The 22,841-nt window shown below is 43.3% G+C and overlaps 1 protein-coding gene across 2 annotated transcripts in view; it reads right to left on the reverse strand.

Moving 5' to 3' along the window:
• The window catches only part of LINGO1 (leucine rich repeat and Ig domain containing 1), a 275,201-nt gene that overhangs the window by 144,260 nt on the left and 108,100 nt on the right, over positions 1 to 22,841 (reverse strand). The gene's annotated exons all lie outside the window — the stretch shown is intronic.

Below are 22,841 nucleotides of genomic sequence, written 5' to 3' on the forward strand. Positions count from 1 at the left end.
TGACACAATTACACAGAACTGCACAAGCACGTGCACACTCACACACACACACGTACACACACATGAGTGCATATACAACTGGGAAATCTGAATAAGGTCTGTGGATTGTATCAATGTGGATTGTGACCTGGTCTGATCTTCTCCTAGAGTTACACAGATATTCCCACTGAGGACAGCTGGGTAAGAGTCTGGGACATGCCTGTACATTCCTCAGAGATTTCCTGTGATTCTCCCCCTTCAGACACCACTTCATTTCTCTTCTCCTCTACACAAAATTTTTAAGGAGAGTCAATGACACCCTTTCTCTCTTTCTTCTCTTCAGCCCACTTTAAACTGGATTCTGTACACCCCTTCACAACAATTTCTCTCAGCCCAGCCCCCATGGCCTCCATGTTGTCAAATGCAATGGACATCTCCCCACTCCCTCACAGCAGTGACCATGGTAACTTGGCCCTTCCTTTTGGAACCCTCTCTCTGCTTCTGGGATGCCACATCATCCTGGCTCTCCTCGCTCTCTCTGAATGTGCCCTGTTAGCCTCTTATGCTGGCTTTTCTCTTCCATCAGCTCTCCATGTTGTTGAGCCCAGGGTCCAGGCCTTGGTCCTCTCTCTCCACCATCCATATATCCTCCTGGGCAATCTGCACGATGTCTATAAACACCACCTACAGCTGCTGGCTCCTGCATCTCCATCCCCTGCTCAGCCCTCTCCCTGAGTTCCAGGCTTGTAAGTCCACCTTACAACGGACATCTCTGCTCCAGGAGGCAGTCAAGAACAAACTCTGTCTGATCCAATCCTTAACCTCCACGGTCTTCCCATATCAATCAGGAAATGAATCGTCCTCCTTGCTTCCTTCACGTCCCACCCCGACCCACAGTTCAGCCTCCAAGGCAGGTCTGCAGTCATCTGCCTCTCTTCACCCTCATGGGTACCATTCTAGTCCAAGCTTCCATCACTTCTGCCTGTTTCCCCTCTTGGCCCCTCCTGCACCATCCAGAGAGATCTTTTAAAAACATAAATCAGATCAGACCCCTCCCTCTATTTAACCCATCAATAGCTCCTCACTGCCCCCTGGGAAACATCTCAGTGCCCCCACCATAGCCCATGCAAATGTCCTCACATGAGGCTTTCTCCCCTGTTACATAGCCTTCTCTTCCCCACACAGGTCTTCCCACAGGTGCTCCCTCACCTGAGAGAGGCCTGGGCCTCATCTCACAGGTGTCCCCATTCCTCCCCGTCACTGCATCATTAGCAATTTCAAATTCCCTATTAGCCTTTATTTTGTTAGTGTCTGCCTTACCTACCAATCAGCACCTGGTGCATAGTAGGCACTCAATAATGCTTGCTAAGTGAATGGACAAGCCCTCCCTCATCGACTCCCCAGGCAATGTGTTCTCTGCCACCTGACAAGGCTGGCTCATCTGTGTACGGCATGGGGGGGCGGGGGGAGGCGGGGGGATGGGGAGTACACATCAATAAACACACACACACCACTTTCCCCTAAACCAGCGGTTCTCAACCTGTGGATCGAGACTCCTTTGGCGGTCGAACGATCCTTTCACAGGGGTCACCTAAGACCATCCTGCATATCAGATATTTACATTACGATTCATAACAGTAGCAACATTACAGTTATGAAGTAGCAACGAAAATAATTTTATGGTTGGGTCACAACATGAGGAACTGTATTTAAAGGGCCATGAGGTTGAGAACCACTACCCTAAACAGTAACTGATATCCAGATGACTGGATGACATAATGGTTTTCCTACGTCTTACTGGGAGCTGCTTCCAGTGGGAAAAGTTTGCTGTTTTATGGCTCCAAGAAGACATCAGCCATAATGTGCTAAAATTATAACCTAGAAGAATCATCCATTTAAATACTCTGGAAATTGTCCTGGCCAGGTTGCTCAGTTGGTTGGAGCACTGTCACATACACCAAAATATTGTGGGTTCGATTCATGGTCAGGGCACATACACAGGTTTCGGATTCAACTCCCCACTGGGAAGCATACAGGAGGCAACCAATCAATGTTTCTCTCTCACAGTGATGTTTTTCTCTTTCTTCTTCCCTCCCTCTTTCTTCCTCTCTCTCCCTAAAAATCAATAAACATATCCTCAGGTGAGAATTAAAAAATAAATAAGTAAATAAATACTCTGGAAACCAAACTCTTGGGGCTGAACACTACTCCAGATTGCCCTGGATGCCAGTGAATGACCTGGCTGAAGGGATACTGCACTCCAGGGCTGGGCACTGGAGCTTGACCCAGCCTGTTCTACAGGGTGACCTTTTCACATGTGGGATGTGCTGTGCATCCAGCACACTGCAGGTGTTCAGTGTGAGGCACTTTCCATTCCTTTCATATGTCAGTGGAGCAGTGGGAGGAAATGGTGCAGCCTACCAGTGTGGGCCCAGCAGGAAGCCAGTGGGCCCACATGGACAGGGTGTGGCTGAGGGGTTATGGAGTGGATGAAGGGTGAGTTATGATAACTAGATTTGGGCCTACCCTGAATATCACTGTTAGAATGAGTGGAATCATAAAAAAATATCATGAACTGTCCTGAAAGGTAGTCAGCTTCATCACCAGAGGTGTCTGGGTAAAGTAGGGCATTGCAGGAAAGGGTTTGAACTGGCTGCCCTTCCCCAGTGCTGGAACTTGTGCCATGAGTAGAATAGAGCTTCAATGTCAAACACACACACACAGGCATTAGTTAACACATGCAGACTTATGCACACAAAGGAAAGAAGAGGCATCAAGATCACTACCAGTCCCAAGGCCTGAAAGTCTCATCTCTTCTCGCCCAAGTGATTATGGGCAGGGAGGAAGTGGGAAAACCTCAGGCACTTCCCACCTCTGCTGCCAAGTCTGTCCCAAATGTAAAAATCAAATCATGGTCTGCCCATGTGGTAAGACCCCTTTGCATAGGTGGTGACCTGGAGGCTCAGAGAGGATTGAACATTCTTCTTAAGTCACATAGCAAAGTCAGGGCAAAACTGGGCCAGCTCCCAGGCCTCGGAAGTTTCCAACAAACGCTTCTCACACTATCTCATGGTCCCTTCCACAACCCCTAATTCCAGACATCTTCTCTATTCCTACCAGCTTTGAGCAGGACCGAAATAAATGAAGATGAAGAGAAAACACGAAGAAAAAGAGGGAAACAAAGGCAAGTAGAAGAGGAACCCAGGAGAAGAGAGGAGAAAAGGAACAGGGAAAGTCTGTGCAGAGAGCGGCAGGGTCCCAGCTCAGCTACCAGCTCACTGGGCCCCCTCGTGGCCCCCGATGCCAGAGGAATGCAATGAGGCAGGGGTTAACTCTCTGCTGTGGAGCAGAAAATGAGTTTCCAGTTATTAGTTGATTTATTGCTCTGTCCTCAATCTGTGCTCAGGTCCTATAAGGAAATGTTCCACTCGAAAGCACTAAGTGTCTTAAAAGAGCATAGACATTAAAAATTGAAATCATAAAACAGGCACGTAAATATAGTAGAGGTGAGACGGGCAGCCCCCTAGGCAGGCTGAGGTGGGAGTGGCAGGCCCAACTCCCAGCCAGCCTATCTAGGAGCCAACTGTGTCTATTGAGGTGCAGGGGTGTTCCTGCCTCGAAGTGGTACTCAGCCATTAGCACTCCACATCTTAGCAGTTGGAATTGCCCTGTCTTTGAAAACTCTATTCTCTCCTGGCAGAGGGTCATAAGCTCAGCCCAAGAGTCTGTCAGATAACGGAGGAGAGGGTTAGGAGGGAAGGCACATGGTGGCTTAGCTGACTTCTACCTTAGCAGCTGTGTTGGTGGGAAGAGGGTGGGGCTGGCCTGGGATAGGGCCAGGGCAGCTCCTTCTGGGCAGGTCCAGGCTACTGCTTCACAGAGGAGGCAGGCCCAGCAGAAAGGCCCCAGTCCAAGGCCCTCCTCAGCATTGCTCAGACCCCACTACACATCTGGGATTTGGTTCTGCCACCTGAGGAAGGGCTTGCCCCCAACTGGGCCTTAGAGGGGAGTGGACGCAAGGAAGTCCCTGTCCTGTCCTTGGCACATCTGGAAACTGGAGTCACAGGCAGCTGATACAGCTCAAGCTCTCTCCATACAAGGGCACCTAGAGAGATGGTGCCATCCCTCCCAAGGGGGCCGGCTCCCAGCATAGGCCAGAGCTCACATCTCTGACTTGTCACCACCCACCTAGACAGCCACCCTGTTCCAGGTCTAAGGAGGGGCCTCGCAGGGTCCATCAGCAGCACACACAGACCTGCATGGGAAGACACACATGTGAACATGCAAGGGCAGGACTACTGGGGTACAGCACCCCAGACACATGTTACACAGCCACATGCACACACACACACACACACACACACACACAACCATACTAGGTGTACCAGGTAATAATGCGGATTTTTTTCAATACATGGAGTTACACATATGTTGATATATATGTGATTTGATATGTATGCTATTTTGTTGTATTGACAAGCTTCAAAACTTCACATGTCAAATTTTCTGAAGGTGTTAACATAGATATTTTTACACTTAAAAATGTCCAATTTTGTGACAAAAAAAAACAGCATTTATGGGAAGTTTTAACTCATTACTTTATTTTGTTGTTGTTTTTTTGTTTTTTTTTAAATATTTTATTGATTTTTTACAGAGAGGAAGGGAGAGGGACAGAGAGTTAGAAACATCGATGAAAGAGGAACATCGATCAGCTGCCTCCTGCACATCTCCTCCTGGGGATGTGCCCGCAACCCAGGTACATGCCCTTGACCGGAATCGAACCCGGGACCTTTCAGTCCGCAGGCCGACGCTCTATCCACTGAGCCAAACCGGTTTCGGCTCATTACTTTATTTTGAAGAAAAGTGCTGCTGAATACTTCGGGAAGCTTATGGTGAACATGCTCCGTCTCAAGATACTTGTGAATGCTGGTTTAAACGCTTTAAAAGTGATTATTTTGATGTGAAAGACAAAGAACGTCCAGGTCAACTGAAAACATTTGAAGACCAACAATTACAAGCATTATTGGATGAAGATGCATGTCAAACTCAAAAACAACTTGCAGAAAGATTAAATGTTGCTCAGCAAACAATTTCCGATCATTTACAAGCAATGGGAAACATTTTAAAGGAAGGAAAATGGGTGCTACATCAACTGAACGAAAGACAAATGAAAAACCAAAAAGTCATCAGTAAAGTGTTGCTTCAATGGCACGAAAGAAAGTCTTTTTTGCATCGAATTGTGACTGGCGGTGAAAAGTGGATTTATTTTGAGAATCCCAAATGCACAAAATCATGGGTTGATCCAGGTCAACCATCAACATCCACTGCAAGGCCAAATCGCTTCGGAAAGAAGACAATGTTCTGCCTTTGGTGGGATCAGGAAGGTGTGATGTAGTATGAGCTTCTAAAACCAGGTGAAACCGTTAATACTGATCGCTACTGACAACAAATAATCAATTTGAACCACGCTTTTATCATGAAATGACCAGAATGTGCCAGAAGACACGGCAAAGTAATTTTGCTTCACAATAATGCACAATCACACACTTCAAAACCAGTTAAAGACATGTTAAAAGATCTTGCCTGGGAAGTATTAACCCACCCGCTGTATTCGCCAGACCTTGCTCCTTCAGATTACCATTGTTCTGATCGATGGCACATGCACTTTCTGAGCAGCACTTCAAAACGTACGAAGAAGTAGGAAATTTGGTCTCTGAATGGTTTGCCTCAAAACAAGAAAAGTTCTATTGGGATGTATCCACAAATTACCTGAAAGATGGGGGAAATGTGTAGCTAGCGATGGACATTACTTTGAATAAAGCACTTTTGATGTTTCTCTTGAAATGATCGTGTTTTCTTTGATTACAAAATCTGCATTATTAACCGGTATACCTGGTACAGGAGCACTCCACACACACATGTATACATGTGCAACCACAGGGCTGCATATGCCCATGTGTGCATACAGGCATGTTTCACATGTACCGGCACATAGACATGTGTACAAATGTTTACACTTGTATATGTACACCTGATAACACATGTGTGTATACTTTCCCACACACATACATGTGTGAGTGCCCAGACCCATGTGCACAGGCAAGCCTCGGGACTCCAATATCAGGCCCCAAAGATGTGGGCCAGAAGTAGTGTGCTGAGTTCTCAAGAGAGGTCCAAGGGTCTAGAGAGCCTCTAGCATCTCTTCCTCTGGCCATGGGGACCCCTCAGCCTCAGTTCCTTGGCCTTGGCCACCCTCAGTCACCCCTGGGGTCAGGGGCCTGGGCTATGTCTCTTCCCCAGCGAATGGCTCCAGGCTGCATGACCTTGGACAAGCCCCTGCCCCTTTTGGTCCTCATGGTCTGTGGGCTATTGGGGCCTCCCTGACTACAACAGCCTCTTCTTCAACCAGGCGGCATATTAAAAAAAATCCCTCAGCTTACTTCCTCCTTTTAGGCAGCAAGAGATCCCAGGACTGGGCTGGGATTGGAGGAGAGCAAGAAGATAGACAAGGCCCCAAGCTGTGTTTGGTGGGCGGGACCTGGATTGGCATGAACAGAATTGGGGCCAAAGCCCTCATAAATGAGTAGTATGGCAGTGACAATGACTTGGGGAGGGATGTACAGCAGATTGCTGGGGTCTCAAGGAGGGGGTGGCAGTCAGCTCTCCATGCTAGGGCCTCACTGCTGTGACATCTCCTGTAACCCTGTCCTCACTGCTTCCTTGAGAGAGTCAGCCCCCAGCTTTGAACCCCTTTGGCTGTGACCATGACTGGGCAGAACAGCTCCTAGGACTGGGATGGCTGGGTATGAATGGAGTGAGGAAGCCCACAAAGTCTCCCTCCAGCACCTGGGACACTTGTACTTGAGGCCTCTGTGACTCCATCTACATTCAATCCTCTCAGCAGGAGGGCATGGCGGTCAGTTGAGATGTTCCCCCTTTTGGGGCCCCCTAAACACCCTTCTCCATACCATCCCCCCATCCTCACAGGCCTTAGCTGTCCACAGAGTCACCGAGCACCAGAACCCCATCAGTGCTTTCTGAGACCAGGACTTCACACCTTGAGGTCAGGCTGTAATGGAGATGGAGAAGGGAGGAGGCTCTGTAAGAGCAGCTACTGTTCTGCCTACCCAGGGCTTCTGACTTTTCAGAATACATCAGAAAGCCTGATTTTGAGGAAACACTCAATATTTCCAGATCTATGGGCAGATATTTTTACCACATTCTGTGGCTGGAATATACACTCTCACACACATACATGATCTACACTCTCACGCTTATACACATACACACTCATATTCACACTCACTTGCACACATAAATGTACAAATACACTCATATCACAGTTACATAAACACACTCACAAACACACAAACAGTCACATATACACTCTTACACATACAGGTATGCACACACACTTGCTCACATACTCCCTCTCACCCATATAGACACACACACACACACACACACACATGTCCATGGAGCAGATTCTGCCTCTGAGCCACCGTTTGGGATCTCTGGCCCAGGCAGAGATGGAGGAATCAAGGCTGAGACCATGAGGTTGTGTTGGTAATAAAGGGCATCAGGGGTGGAGGAACCAGGTCCAGGCTCAGATTCCCGCCATCAAGGCCCCACTCACTCCTCCCAGCTCAGCTTCCCTGGGAGTGAGAGAAAGGAATCACCCCTTCTTTACCTTCCTACCTGCGTTCCCCCACCCCAGTCCCTCCTGCACTCCATCTCTTATCCTGGAATATCAATAACCACCTCCACTTTATTAAGAACACCTCCTTTTTAGCCCCCAGCTACTCCCGCCTTCCGACTATCACCACCCAGCCCACCAAGGCCAGATTGGGGGAGTCCCCCAGTTTGCCCTTCACTCTAGAACCACGCTGGCCCTGGTGCCCCTTTCTCCCACATATAATTTCCTTAATTGGGAGCTCACTAATTATCCCCATGATTTTCAGAGGAAGTAAACAGCAACTCGAAAAACAGTGGTATTTTTATTCTCCAGAAGATTCCACAGCACTGGAGCACCCCATTTCTATCCCCACCCCTGATGGCCTGTCCAGCCTCCTGCTAGGTCCACTTGCCTGCCCCTCTCCCTGTATCTATCCCCACACATGTAAGCAAACTGCCTGCTACCAGGCCAACCGACAGCAGGTTGCCTCTTGGAATCTGCATGAAGAACCATAAATTGCTGAAAAAGGGCCTCCTTACCCATGTAACAGAGGTTAGAATGTTTAAAGAGAGCACTGAAACTGTTTTATTAATCAGAACTACTATAAAGGAAGCATTTTAATTAACATAATTATCTTGATTGAGAAAAGCAGTCCTTACTCCATAGATACCTTTCAGCTAAAGATGCAAGCTATCACCGTCAGTCATAATTAAGTAAAGCAAGCCATTTTTTTCCTCTTGCTCCTTCCCCTTGCAGGGCACTGGCTCCTCCCTGAGTTAGATCTCAGAGTGTGATAAGGTAAATGTCACACCCTCAGTGCTCATGTTCTCACACAACCCAGATGCCTCTTGAGTTGCATTTCAGAGAAGGAGTACCCATGCCTGGCTTCCTAGAGAAGGAAGGGCACCCATGTGAGAAAGGCACTCATCTCATCCCCTTAGCCCTCCACTTCCCACAGAATAATGAGTCCCAGAGCACTGTCCCTCCTGGACACCCGCAGATACTTTTCTGGGTCAGTAGGCCCAGGGGGAAATAAAGGTGGGCAGACAGCTAGCCAGCTGGCACTCAGATCAGCACCCTGGTCCAGGCCACCAGCCCTTCCCACCTGGATGCCCACCATTTACCCCTAACTACCACCCCACTCCATTCCTGACTGAACTTCAGGCCACCTTCCCACATAACAGCCAGAAATCTGTCCATACCACAAATCTAAGTATATGACCCTCCCCATCCCCACTTAAAGCCCTCATGGCCCCCACAGAGGCCTGGCCCAGGCCACTTAACCTCTTACTACACCTCCTAAGCATGCTCCACTCCAGCCACACTGACCTTTCCTCATCTCCTAAGCTCTTTCCACAGAGCCTTTGTACATGCCATTCCCTCTGCCTGCTGTCCCATCTCTTCAGCTACCACCTCACACACTCTCAGCTCATCTGTTTATCCTAGAGCGCACAGCGTGGGTGTCACCTGTTCAAGAAATCCTCCTCACCCTCCCTACCTGGTTGATCCCCTCTCAGGGAATGAATAGCACCAGGGCAGTATGTACACAGCAGCCTTACAGCATAGCTGTTTTCTTTATGAGTTTCAGGCTCCGCTAATCAACTGTAAGCTCCATGAAGCAGCCAGAGACTTCATTTTTGTTGGTTTGTTTGATCATTTGACTTGCACTTTCTGTTTGTTCACTGCTGTATTCCCCAGTGCCCATCACAGTGTCAGGCTGGAGGTAACCACTTAAGAAATATTTGTGTAAGGAAAGAAGGAAGGGAGGGAGGAGGGAGGCCCAGCCCTACACTCTCCAGGAGACTGCCATCGCCCGTGTGTGCTGGGGCCTTTCAAGGAGGAAGTGAAGGAACATCCAACACTGAAATGCTCCACTCCACTCCACCTGAGCATCATGACTCTCCCCACTAAGGCCCAGAAAGAGGCAGAAGGTGCCTAAGGATCCAGTGAACTAGCACAAATTCTGGGCCTGCCCAGGTCCTCACTACATCTGCTTCAAGGTAGAATGAGGAGGAAGGAGAGAAATACAGGAGTAGCCCCTTTGGGTACAGTGTCCCCTTGGGCTGCTGGGGACAGCTCTTGAGATGTGTGACCTTGGACCTTTCATTCCCCTTTCTGGGCCTCAGCTTCTCCATCTGCAAAATGGACAGCTTAGAGCAGATAACTACATGCCCTACTCCACCCAACCCTGACATCTAACACCCCCCAAAGCTTCAGACATCCCTCCTCTTTCCCCTGCAGGGCTTGAGATGCTAATCTGCTCACCAAATACCTGCTGCCATCAAGACTACCCGGGGAGGGTGAAGCTTGGCACTCTGCTCCCTCACCAGCCTTTTTAGGATGACACATGTGCATAGGTGACACTGTAGATGTATTTCACCCCAACATGCTATAGTTTAATCCCTGAGAAGGTGCTTATTTTTTAGTACTTAACTAGAACCCACAAAGTGTGCTGTCAGTGCTTTTTAAATGGCTTGTTAATGCTCATAAAGCTCAGCACTGGCCAGAGGAGAGAGCTCACTCCTGGGCCCACTGCAGTCTGTACTCCAAGCACACACTTGTGCTAAGCTTTGGGCTGGGACCCCAGACATTCTTCAATAAAATGTGCCCAGAGCCCTGCTGTGGCCATAAGACTTGGCAACCCTTAGGTAGTGGCAGAGGAAAAAGGGAAGTGGTACAGGTTCAAATCCCTTCATGGCCACTTATTAGCTGTGTGACCTCAGGCCAGTGACTATAAACTCTCTGGGCCTCCAGTTTCCTCATTTTTAAAATGGCAATGCTAACTCCCACCTGAGGTCTATTTTGAAGAGCGAATCAGGTGATAAATACCAAGTGCCAGGACCCTGATGAACATAGATGCTAAAATCCTCAACAAAATTTTAGCAAATCAGATCCAGCAATACATTAAAAAGATCATACATCATGACCAAGTGGGACTTATTCTGGGGATGCAAGGCTGGCACAATATTCACAAATCAATAAATGTGATACAGCAAATAAACAGATTGTAAGACAAAAATCGCATGATCATATCAATTATAGAGAAAAAGCATTTGACAAAATCCAACATCCTTTCATCAAAACTCTCAACAAAGTGGGAATAGAGGGATCAAATCAGCAATGCAAGAAATGCTAAAGGGTCTGCTGTAAAAGAAAGAAATAGGTGCCCTAACCAGTTTGGCTCAGTGGATAGAGCGTCGGCCTGCGGACCAAAGGGTCCCAGGTTTGATTCCGGTCAAGGGCATGTACCTTGGTTGCAGGCACATCCCCGGTGGGGGGTGTACAGGGGGCGGCTGATCGATGTTTCTCTCTCATCGATGTTTCTGACTCTCTGTCCCTCTCCCTTCCTCTCTGTAAAAAATCAATAAAATATATATTTTTTAAAAAAAGAAATAGGAAGGGAAGAAGAAACACAGGCATAAAGAATAAAAATGGCGACAAACAAGTACCTATCAATAATAACTTTAAATTTAAATGGGTTAAATGCCCCAATCAAAAGACATAGGGTAGCTGAATGGATAAGGAAACATGACCCATATATATTCTGTCTACAAGAGACCCACCTCAGAACAAAGGACTCACACAGACTGATGGTGAAGGGATGGAAAATTTTTTTCAGGCAAATGGAAATGAAAAAGAACTGGGGTAGCAATATTTATATCTGACAAATTAGACCTCAAAGTGAAGGCCATAACAAGAGATAAGGAAGGCCACTATATAATACTAAAGGGAGCAATTCAACAAGAGGATATAACTAGTAAACATATATGCACCCAATACAGGAGCACCTAAATACATTTAAAAAAAAAAACCTTCTGGAAGATATCAAGGGAGAGATTGACAGCAATACAGTCATAGTAGGGAACTTTAATACCCCATTGACACCACTGGATAAATCCTCGAAACAAACAAAAAAAAATCAGCAAAGAAACATCGATCCTAAATGACACACTAGATCACATGGAATTAATTGACATCTTCAGAACATTTCACCCCAAAGCCACAGAATATGCTTTCTTCTCAAGTGTACACGGGTCATTTTCAAAGATAGACCACATATTGGGGCACAGGCAAAGTCTCTTCAAATTCAAGAAGATAGAAATCATATCAAGCATCTTCTCAGATCACAATGGCATAAAATTAGAAATCAACTACAATATAAACAATGAAAAAAAAATCAAACACTTGAAGGCTAACTACCATGCTATTAAACAATGATTGGGTTACCAAAGAGATAAAAGAAGAAATAAAAAAGCATCCTGACAACAAACAACAATGAAAATGCAACAATCCAAAATCTATGGGACACAGTAAAAGCAGTCTTGAGAGGGAAGTTCATAGCTCTATAGGCCTACCTCAAAAAAAAACAAGAAAAAATGGTAATAAATAATCTAACCCTACAACTCAAAGAGTTAGAAAGAGAGCAACAATAAAATCTCAGCATAAGCAGCAGGAAGGAAATAATAAAGATCAGAGCAGAAATAAATGACATAGAGACAAAAAAAAAAAACACAATATAAAAGATCAACAAAAATCAAAAGCTGGTTCTTTGAAAGGCTAAACAAGATTGATGAACCTCTAGCCAGGCTCACCAAGAAACAAAGAGAGAGGACCCAAATAAACAAAATCATGAATGAAAGAGGTGAAGTAACAACTGATCCCACAGAAATACAAAGGATTATGAAAAAATACTATGAACAACTCTATTCCAACAAAATTGACAACCTAGACGAAATGGACATATTCTTGAAAAAATACAAGCTCCCAAAACTCAATCAGGAAGCATCAAAAAACCAAAATAGGCTGATAACCACCAAAGAAACTGAAGCAGAGATCAAAAGTCTTCCAGCAAAAAAAAAAAAAAAAAAAAAAAAATGCCCTGGTACAGACGGCTTTACAGGGGAGTTCTACCAAGCATTCAAAGAAGAACTAAAACCTATCCTCCTCAGACTATTCCAAAATATTCAAGAGAAAGGCACACTTCCAAGCTCTTTCTATGAAGCCAGCATTACCCTAATTCCAAAACCAGATAAAGACACCACAAAAAAAAGAACCACAGGCCAATATCCTTGATGAACATAGATGCTAAAATCCTCAACAAAATTCTAACAAATCAGATCCAGTATTACATTAGAAAGATCATACACCATGACCAAGTGGGATTTATTCCAGGGATGCAAGGATAGTACAATATCTGCGAATCAATAAATGTGATACATCACATAAACAAATTGGGAGAAATATAACATAATCATATCAATCAATACAGAAAAAGCATTTGACAAAATCCAACACTCTTTCTTGATAAAAACTCTCAGCAAAGTGGGAATAGAGGGATCATACCTCAACATAATAAAAGCCTTATATGACAAACCTACAGCCAACATCATACTCAATGGGCAAAAACTAAATCCATTTCCCCTAAGAACAGGAACAAGACAGGGATGCCCACTCTCACCACTCCTGTTTGAAGTAGTATTGGAAGTGCTAGCCATAGCAATCAGACAAGAAGAAGAAATAAAAGGCATCCAAATTGGAAAAGAAGTAAAACTGTCATTATTCAAAGATGATATGATACTGTAAATAGAAAACCCCAAAGACTCCATCAAAAAACTACTAGACCTAATAAATGAATTCGGCAATGGAGCAGGATACAAAATTAACACCCAGAAATCTATAGCTTTTTTATATACCAACAATGAACTCACAGAAAGAGAAAGTAAAAAAAAAAAATCCCATTTACTATTGAACCAAAAAAAATTAAGATACCTAGGAATAAATTTTACTAAGGAGGTAAAACACCTATACTCAGAAAACTATAGGACATTGAAAAAAGAGATAGAAGAAGACATAAACAAATGGAAGAACATACCATGTTCATGGATTGGTAGAATCAACATCATTAAAATGTCCATACTACTCAAAGCAATCTACAGATTCAATGCATTCCCCATTAAAATACCAATGGCATATTTCAAAGATCTAGAAAAAACTCTCCAAAAATTCATCTGGAAAAAAAAACCCAGCCATAACTGGTTTGACTCAGTGGATAGAGCGTCGGCCTGCGGACTGAAAGGTCCAGGGTTCGATTCCAGTCAAGGGCATGTGTCTTGGTTGTGAGCACATCTCCAGTGGGGAGTGTGCAGGAGGCAGCTGATCGATGTTTCTCTCTCATCAATGTTTCTAACTCTCTATCTCTCTCCCTTCCTCTCTGTAAAAAACCAATGAAATATATTTTTTAAAAAAAGACCCCGAATAGCCACAGCAATCCTGAGAAAGAAGAACAAAGTTAGAGAGATCACAATACCAGATATCAAGCTATATTACAAAGCCACAGTTCTCAAAATTGCCTGGTACTGGCACAAGAACAGACATATAGACCAGAGAACAGAACAGAGAACCCAGAAATCGACCTAAGCCATTATGCTCAATTAATATTTGACAAAGGAGGCAAAAGCATACAATGGAGTCAAGACAGTCTCTTCAATAAATGGTGTTGGGAAAATTGGACAGATACATGCAAAAAAATGAACTTACACCATACACACACAAAAAAACCTCAAAATGGCTAAAGGACTTAAGTGTAAGACAGGAAACCATAAAAATCCTACAAAATTCCATAGGCAGCAAAATAGCAGATATATGTTGTAGCAATATCTTTACCGACATGGCTACTAGGGCAATGTAGAGTAAGGAGAAAATAAACAAATGGGACTATGTCAAAATGAAAAGCTTCTGCACAGCAAAAGAACCCATCAACAAAACAACAAGAAAGCCCACTGCACACCAATGTTATTTCAGATAAGGGTTTAATCTCCAAAATTTACAGAGAACTCATACAACTTTATAAAAGGAAGATAAACAATCCAATCAAAAAATGGGCAAAGGACCTAAATGGACACTTTTTGAAAGAGGACATATAGAAGCCAAGAGACATGAAAACATGCTCAAAGTCATTAATCGTCTAAGAGATGCAAATCAAAATAATAATGAGGTACTATCTCACACCTGTCAAAATAGCTATCATCAACAAATCAACAAATGAGAAGTGCTGGCAAGGATGTGGAGAAAAAAGAACCCTTGTGCACTGCTGGTGGGAATGCAGACTGGTGCAGCCACTGTAGAAGATAGTATGGAGTTTCCTCAAAAAGTTAAAAATGGAAGTGTCATTTGACCCAGTAATCCCACTTCTAGGACTATATCCCCAAAAACCAGAAACACTAATCAGAAAGGATATACTAGTATGCACTCCTATGTTCATAACAGCACAATTTACAATAACTGAGATTTGGAAACAGCCTAAGTGCCCATCAGCAGATGAGTGGATTAAAAATCTGTGGTACATCTACACAATGGAATAGTATGCCACTATAAAAAAGAAAGAACTTTCACCATTTGCAACAGCATGGAGGGAATTGGAGAGCATTATGCTAAGTGAAATAAGCCAGTCAGAGAAAGACAAATATCACATGATCTCGACTCAAAATGGACAAAATACTTAAATATAAGATGTGTAACCATAAAAGTCCTGGAAGAAACTATAGGCACCAAAATCTCGGACATATCTCATAGCAATATGTTTACTGATATATCTCCTAGGACAATAGAAACTAAGGAGAAAATAAACAAATGGTTCCATAATAAAATAAATAGCTTCTGCACAGCAAAAGAAACAATCAACAAAATAACAAGAGAGCCCACTACATAGGATAACATATTTGTTACATCTGATAAGGGGTTAATCTCCAAAATATATAGGGAACTCATACAACTTAACAAAAAGAAGACAAACAATCCAATTAAAAAATGGGCAAAGGAGGAGAAGAACCAAGATGGCAGCACAGGTAAACACCTGAACTTGCTGCCACGTACAACCACATTAAAACTACAACTAAAAGATGAAATGAATATTATCCAGAACCACGGGAAGGCTGGCTGAGTGGAAATTCTACCACTAGAAGGAAAGAGAAAAGCGCATTGAGTCTGGCAGGAGGTGGAAGTGTGGAGTACAAAAGTGCACGTGAAAGGGGCTGGCAGCTGGGTACGCTGTTGTCTTTTTCAATCAGGAGGGAGATACAAGTTCCCGGCTGCTCTGAACTCCAGCTGCGGGCGAAAATTTGGGGACCCAGACTCATATAAAGAGAAACTGTACTGTCAGGCATCAGGCCAGAACATGAGGGCAGCTTCCTCGCAGAAGTGCTTGCAGCGTTCATTATTCCTGCACAGGGCCGAGGGACACAGACCCAAGGACCTCTCCAAGGCAAAGCAGACAGGCAGCCATTGCGGTTTGCTCCCTGGTGATTCCCTGAGACTCTGCCTCACCCAATTTACATCCCCACCCAAGCTGTGCAGCAGAGGCTTTTGCATATGAATGGCCTGGCCTTTCTCCACTTAAAAACCTGTCAAACTGTAGCTGGGTCAGAGAATCCCAGAGATTCTAAAAGAAGGCCTAAGTCTCCTCAGCAGCCTGCATTACTTCACAGCCGTGCCTCATCTGGGCAACCCAAACCCCAAACAAAGAGGAGGAATCTGCAGATCTCTCTGTAGCTGCTGCTGGGTGGCTTCATACAGTGGTTGACTTTGCACCTCCTTGGAGATCCAATAGCCAATCTACCCAGTGGTCAGAGGGAGACTATCCAGATTACAACTCTTCACATCCATAACAGACACACTCAGGGGGCAGACTCAGTGAGCGCCAAAGCCCCACTGAAGCAAGTCTTGCCCCATAAGGGTGTCTCCAGCACAGACGTCCTCCCATTGTAGACACAATTTGTCCTTATAGCCAATTGACCTGGAGGTCAATTCCTCCCAATGATACCAACAGCAATCAAAGCTTAACTACAACAAGACTGTGCACAAAGCCCACAAAGGGGTGCACCAAGAGTGTCCACCTCAGGTAATTGGGGAGGCTGAGCCACTGGGCCCTATAGGACACCTAGCACACAAAGCCACTCTATCAACACAGGGAAGCAGCCAAAATGCGGAGACAAAGAAACAGATCACAAATGACAGAAATAGAGGAAAGCAAACTACTGGATATAGAGTTCAAAACCATGGTTATAAGGTTACTCAAGAATCTTCTAGAGGAGGAAAAAATGGCGGAGGTTTAGACGGACGTGTTGGTGCTTTGTCCCGGAGCAGATAAGGGCGAGCAGCTGAAACGGGGAACATACAGCCAGAATAAGCAGAGGAGATTCAGCTGAGAGACAGTCTGCAGCCAGGAAAGACAGAGAACTCCTAGAAAAAGGGAACGGTTAGAGATTGAGGCTGAAACATCCTCCAGGGCACCGGCTCAGCCGTGAGACCGCGCCATCTTGAGTGGCTGTTACCGGCATCCAGAGATCGGCTACTAACCTGGAGGCAACGGCTCTCAAGCAGTGCGACTACATGAACTCAGACGAGCCCTGCTTCTCCCCACGGAAAGGTTAGACTTCCCCCAAAGATCCAAGCAACAGTGGCCTCCTGATCACCACACGCTCTGTCTGGGGAACAGTTACTGTGTGTGAAGCCTCCCTCCACCAGCCAGAAGAGCCACCACAGCTGTGAACAGCAACCAACAGAGGACCTGCTACCAACGGAGGAGCAGCGGCTACCACAACCACACAAGGAGCCACTGCCACCCAGGGAGCAGCCACTGAATGACTCAATGTCTACATATGTCAGTGAGATCAAACATGGGTAGACAAAGAAACCCCCAAAGGAAAGAAAATGAGGACTCGCCAGAAAAGCAGCTAAGTGAGATAGAGGTATGAAACATGACATAAAAAGAATTCAGAGTAAGGGTCCTAGAGTGCATAAACCGGATGGAGGAAAAAAATCAATAACATATGCAAGAAGCTAGAAGAAATGGATGAAAAAATCAACAACTTAAGTAAGACCCAAGAAGACATGAAGAGCGATATAGCTGCAATAAAAAACACCATTGAAAGTATCAACAGTAGACTAGGAGAAGCGAATTAGTGAATTTGAAGACAAGGAAGCAAAACACACCCAAACTGTACTGCAATTGGAGAAAAAAATTAAAAGACAGGAGGAGAGCCTAAGGGAGCTTTGGGACAACATGAAACGAAACAACATACGAATAATAGGGGTGCCAGAACAACAGAGAGATGAACAAGGATTAGAAAACCTATTCGAAGAAATAATATCAGAAAACTTCCCTGAGATGGGGAAGAAAAAAGTCACACAAGCCCAGAGAGTCCCAAACAAGGTGAACCCGAAAAGACCCACACCAAGACACATCATAATTACCATGGCAAATGTTCAGGACAAAGAGAGATCTTACAGGCTAAAAGAGAGAGACGAAAAGTTACATACAAGGGAACTCCCATTAGATTATCAAATGATTTCTCAACAGAAACACATCAGGCCAGAAAAGAATGGACGGAAATTTACAAAGTGATGCAAAGCAAAGGACTGAATCCAAGAATACTCTATCCAGCAAGGCTATCATTCAAAATTGAAGGGGAAATAAAAAGCTTCACAGACAAAAAAAGGCTAAGGGAGTTTATCACCACCAAGCCAGCCATGCAAGAAATGCTAAAGGGACTGGTGTAAAAAGAAGAAATAAAAATCTCAGAAAGAAAACAGCCACACACAAAAAAAGAATTGGCTACAAACAAGTACCTTTCAATAATAACTTTAAACGTACACGGACTAAATGCTCCAACCAAAAGACATCGAGTGGCTGAATGGATAAAAAACCATGACCCATACATCTGCTGTCTACAAAAGACCCACCTCATTAGACGCAAGCAGACTGAAAGTGAAGGGATGGAAAAATATCTTTCAGGCAAATGGAAATGAAAAAAAAGCTGGGGTAGCAATACTTATATCTGACAAAATAGACCTCAAAGTGAAGGCCATAACAAGAGATAAGGAAGGCCACTTCATAATACTAAAGGGATCAATACAACAAGAAGATATAACCCTGGTAAACATATATGCACCCAATGCAGGAGCACCCAAATTCATAAAAAAAACTCCTGGAAGGTATCAAAGGAGAGATCGACAACAATACAATCATAGTAGGGGACTTTAATACACCAAAGACATCACTGGATAAGTCCTCTAGACAAACAATCAGCAAAGAAACAACAATCCTAAATGACTCACTAGATCAGATGGACTTAATAGACATCTTCAGAACACTTCACCCCAAAGCCGCGGAATATACATTCTACTCAACTGCTCATGGTACAGATTCAAAAATAGAACACATATTGGGTCACAAGCAAAGTCTCCCCAAATTCAATAAGATTGAAATCATAAAAAGCATCTTCTCAGACCACAATGGCATAATATTAGAAATAAACTACAATAAAAACAACCCAAAATACTCAAATACTTGGAAGCTGAATAGCATGTTATTAAATATTGATTAGGTTACCAATGAGATCAAAGAAGAAATTAAAAACATCCTGGAAACTAATGACAATGAAAACACAACAATCCAAAACCTATGGGACACAATGAAAGGAGTTCTGAGAGGGAAGTTTATAGCTCTACAGGCCTATCTCAAAAAACAAGAAAAAATGGTAGTAAATCATCTAACTCTACATCTCAAAGAATTAGAAAGAGAGCAACAAGAAAAGCCCAGAGTGAGCAGAGGGACAGAGATAATAAAGATTAGAGCAGAAATAAATGACATAGAGACCAAAAAGACAATACAGAAAATCAATGAAACCAAGAACTGGTTCTCTGAAAGGATAAAGAAGATTGACAAACCTCTAGCCCAGGGTTGGGCAAACTTTTTGACTCGAGGGCCACAATGGGTTCTTAAACTGGACCAGATGGCCTGAACAAAAGCATGGACGGAGTGTTTGTGTGAACTAATATAAATTCAAAGTAAACATCATTACTTATAAGAGTACGGTCTTTTTTTTTTTAGTTTTATTCATTTCAAACGTGCCGGATCCGGCCCACGGGCTGTAGTTTGCCCATGGCTGCTCTAGCCAGACTCACCAAGAAGCAAAGAGAGAGGACCCAAATAAACAAAATCAGAAATCATAGAGGCGAAATAACAACAGACCCCACAGAAATACAAATGATTGTTAAAAAATACTATGGACAGCTCTATTCCAACAAACTAGACAACCTGGAGGAAATGGACAAATTCCTAGAAAAATATAACATTCCAAAACTCAATCAGGAAGAATCTAAAAATCTCAATAGGCCAATAACTATGGAAGAAATTGAAGCAGTCATCAAAAAGCTTCCAGCAAACAAAAGCCCAGGACCAGACGGCTTCACAGGGGAGTTTTACCAAACATTCAAGGAAGAACTAAAACCTATCCTCCTCAGACTACTACAAAAAATTCAAGAGGAAGGAACACTTCCAAGCTCATTCTATGAAGCCAGCATCACCCTAATACCAAAACCAGGTAAAGACAACACAGTGAAAGAGAATTACAGGCCAATATCCCTCATGAACATAGATGCCAAAATCCTCAACAAAATCTTAGCAAATCGGATCCAGCAGTACATCAGAAAGATCATACACCATGACCAAGTAGGATTTATCCCAGGGAGACAAGGATGGTACAATATCCGCAAATCAATAAATGTGATACATCACATAAACAAATTGAAAGAAAAAAACCACATGGTCATATCAATTGATGCAGAAAAAGCATTTGACAAAATCCAACACTCATTTTTGATAAAAACTCTCAGCAAGGTGGGAATAGAAGGATCATACCTCAACATAATAAAAGCCAAATATGACAGGCCCAGAGCCAACATCATACTCAATGGACAAAAACTAACACCATTTCCCCTAAGAAAAGGAACAAGACAGGGATGCCCACTCTCACCACTCCTGTTCAACATAGTACTGGAAGTATTAGCCATTGCAATTAGACAAGAAGAAGAAATAAAAGGCATCCAAATTGGAAAAGAGGAAGTAAAACTGTCCTTATTTGCAGACGACACGATATTATACATACAAAACCCTAGAGACTCCATCAAAAAGCTACTAGACTTAATACATGAATTTGGCAATGTAGCAGGATACCAAATTAACCCCAAGAAATCTGAGGCATTCCTATACACCAATAGTGAACTTTCAGAAAGAGAGATTATCAAAACAATCCCATTTACCATTGCACCAAAAAAATTAAGCTACCTAGGAATAAACTTAACTAAAGAGGTAAAAAACCTCTACTCAGAAAACTATAGGACATTGAAAAAAGAGATAGAGGAAGACATAAACAGATGGAAGAACATACCGTGTTCATGGATTGGTAGAATCAACATCATTAAAATGTCCATACTACCCAAAGCAATCTATAAATTCAATGCACTTCCCATTAAACTACCAACAGCATACTTCACAGATCTAGAACGACCTCTCCAAAAATTCATCTGGAATAAAAAAGACCCCAAATAGCTGCAGCAATCCTGAGAAAGAACAAAGTAGGTGGGATCTCAATACCAGATATCAAGATGTATTACAAAGCCACTGTTCTCAAAACTGCCTGGTACTGGCACAAGAACAGACATATAGATCAATGGAATAGAATAGAGAACCCAGAAATCGGACCAAACCAATATGCTCAATTAATATTTGATAAAGGAGGCAAGAACATACAATGGAGCCAAGATAGTCTCTTCAATAAATGGTGTTGGGAAAATTGGACAGATATATGCAAGAAAATGAAACAAGATCACCAACTTACACCATACACAAAAATAAACTCATAATGGATAAAGGACTTAAATATATGACAGGAAACCATAAAAATTCTAGAAGAATCCAAAGGCAACAAAATCTCAGACATATGCCGAAGCAATTTCTTCACTGATACAGCTCCTAGGGCACTTGAAACTAAAGAGAAAATGAACAAATGGGACTATATCAAAATAAAAAGCTTCTGCACAGCAAAAGAAACCATCAACAAAACAACGAAAAAACCCTCTGAGTGGGAAAACATATTTGCCAATGTCATATCTGATAAGGGCCTAATCTCCAAAATTTATAGGGAACTCATACAACTTAACAAAAGGAAGATAAACAATCCAATCAAAAAATGGGCAAAGGACCTAAATAGACACCTTTCAAAAAGAGGACATTCAGAAAGCCAAGAAACATGTGAAAACATGCTCAAAGTCACTAATCATCCGAGAGATGCAAATCAAAACAACAATGAGGTACCATCTCATACCTGTCAGGATGGCTATCATCAACAAATCAACAAACGACAAGTGCTGGAGAGGATGTGGAGAAAAAGGAACTCTTCTGCACTGCTGGTGGGAATGCAGACTGGTGCAGCCACTATGGAAGACTGTATGGAATTTCCTCAAAAAACTAAAAATGGAACTCCCATTTGACCCTGTGATCCCACTTCTAAGAATATATCCCAATAACCAGAAACACCAATCAGAAAGGATATATGCACCCCTATGTTCATAGCAGCACAATTCACCATAGCTAAGATCTGGAAACAGCCTAAGTGCCAGTAGATGAATGGATTAAAAAACTGTGGTACATCTACATGATGGAATACTATGCTGCTGTAAAAAAGAAGGAACTCTTACCATTTGCAACAGCATGGATGGAACTGGAGAGCATTATGCTAAGTGAAACAAGCCAGTCAATGAAGGAAAAATACCACATGATCTCACTCATTCATGGATAATAGAGATTTTTATAAACTTTTGAACAATAATAGATACAGAGGCAGAGCTGCCTCAAACAGGTTGTCAAACTGCAGCGTGAAGGCCGGGGAGGTTTGGGGGGCAGGAGGGAGGGGGGTAAGAGATCAACTGAAGGACTTGTATACATGCATATAAGCATAACCAATGGACATAAGACACTGGGGGCTAGGAGGCCAGGGGATTGTCAAGGGCAGGGAAACAAAAAAAAAGGACACGTATGCAATACCCTTTGTAATACTTTTAGCGATAAAAAAAATAAAAATAAAAAAATAAAATAAAATAAACATTAAAGAAAAAAAAGGATCTTCTAGAAACCTATGAGAAATATAGTGAGACCCTCAAGGATATGAAAAAGGACCAATTAGAAATTAAGCATACACTGACTGAAATAAAGAATAATATACAGAGATCCAACAGCAGACTAGGGGATTCCAAGAATCAAGTCAAAAATTGGAAATACGAAGAAGCAAAAAACACTCAACCAGAAAAGCAAAAGAAAAAAAGAATACAAAAATATGAAGATAGCGCA

Source organism: Myotis yumanensis, unplaced genomic scaffold (genome assembly GCF_028538775.1).
Source record: "Myotis yumanensis isolate MYYU_CA2020_CCGP unplaced genomic scaffold, mMyoYum1.0.hap1 SCAF_1, whole genome shotgun sequence".
Taxonomy (NCBI): Eukaryota; Metazoa; Chordata; class Mammalia; order Chiroptera; family Vespertilionidae; genus Myotis; species Myotis yumanensis.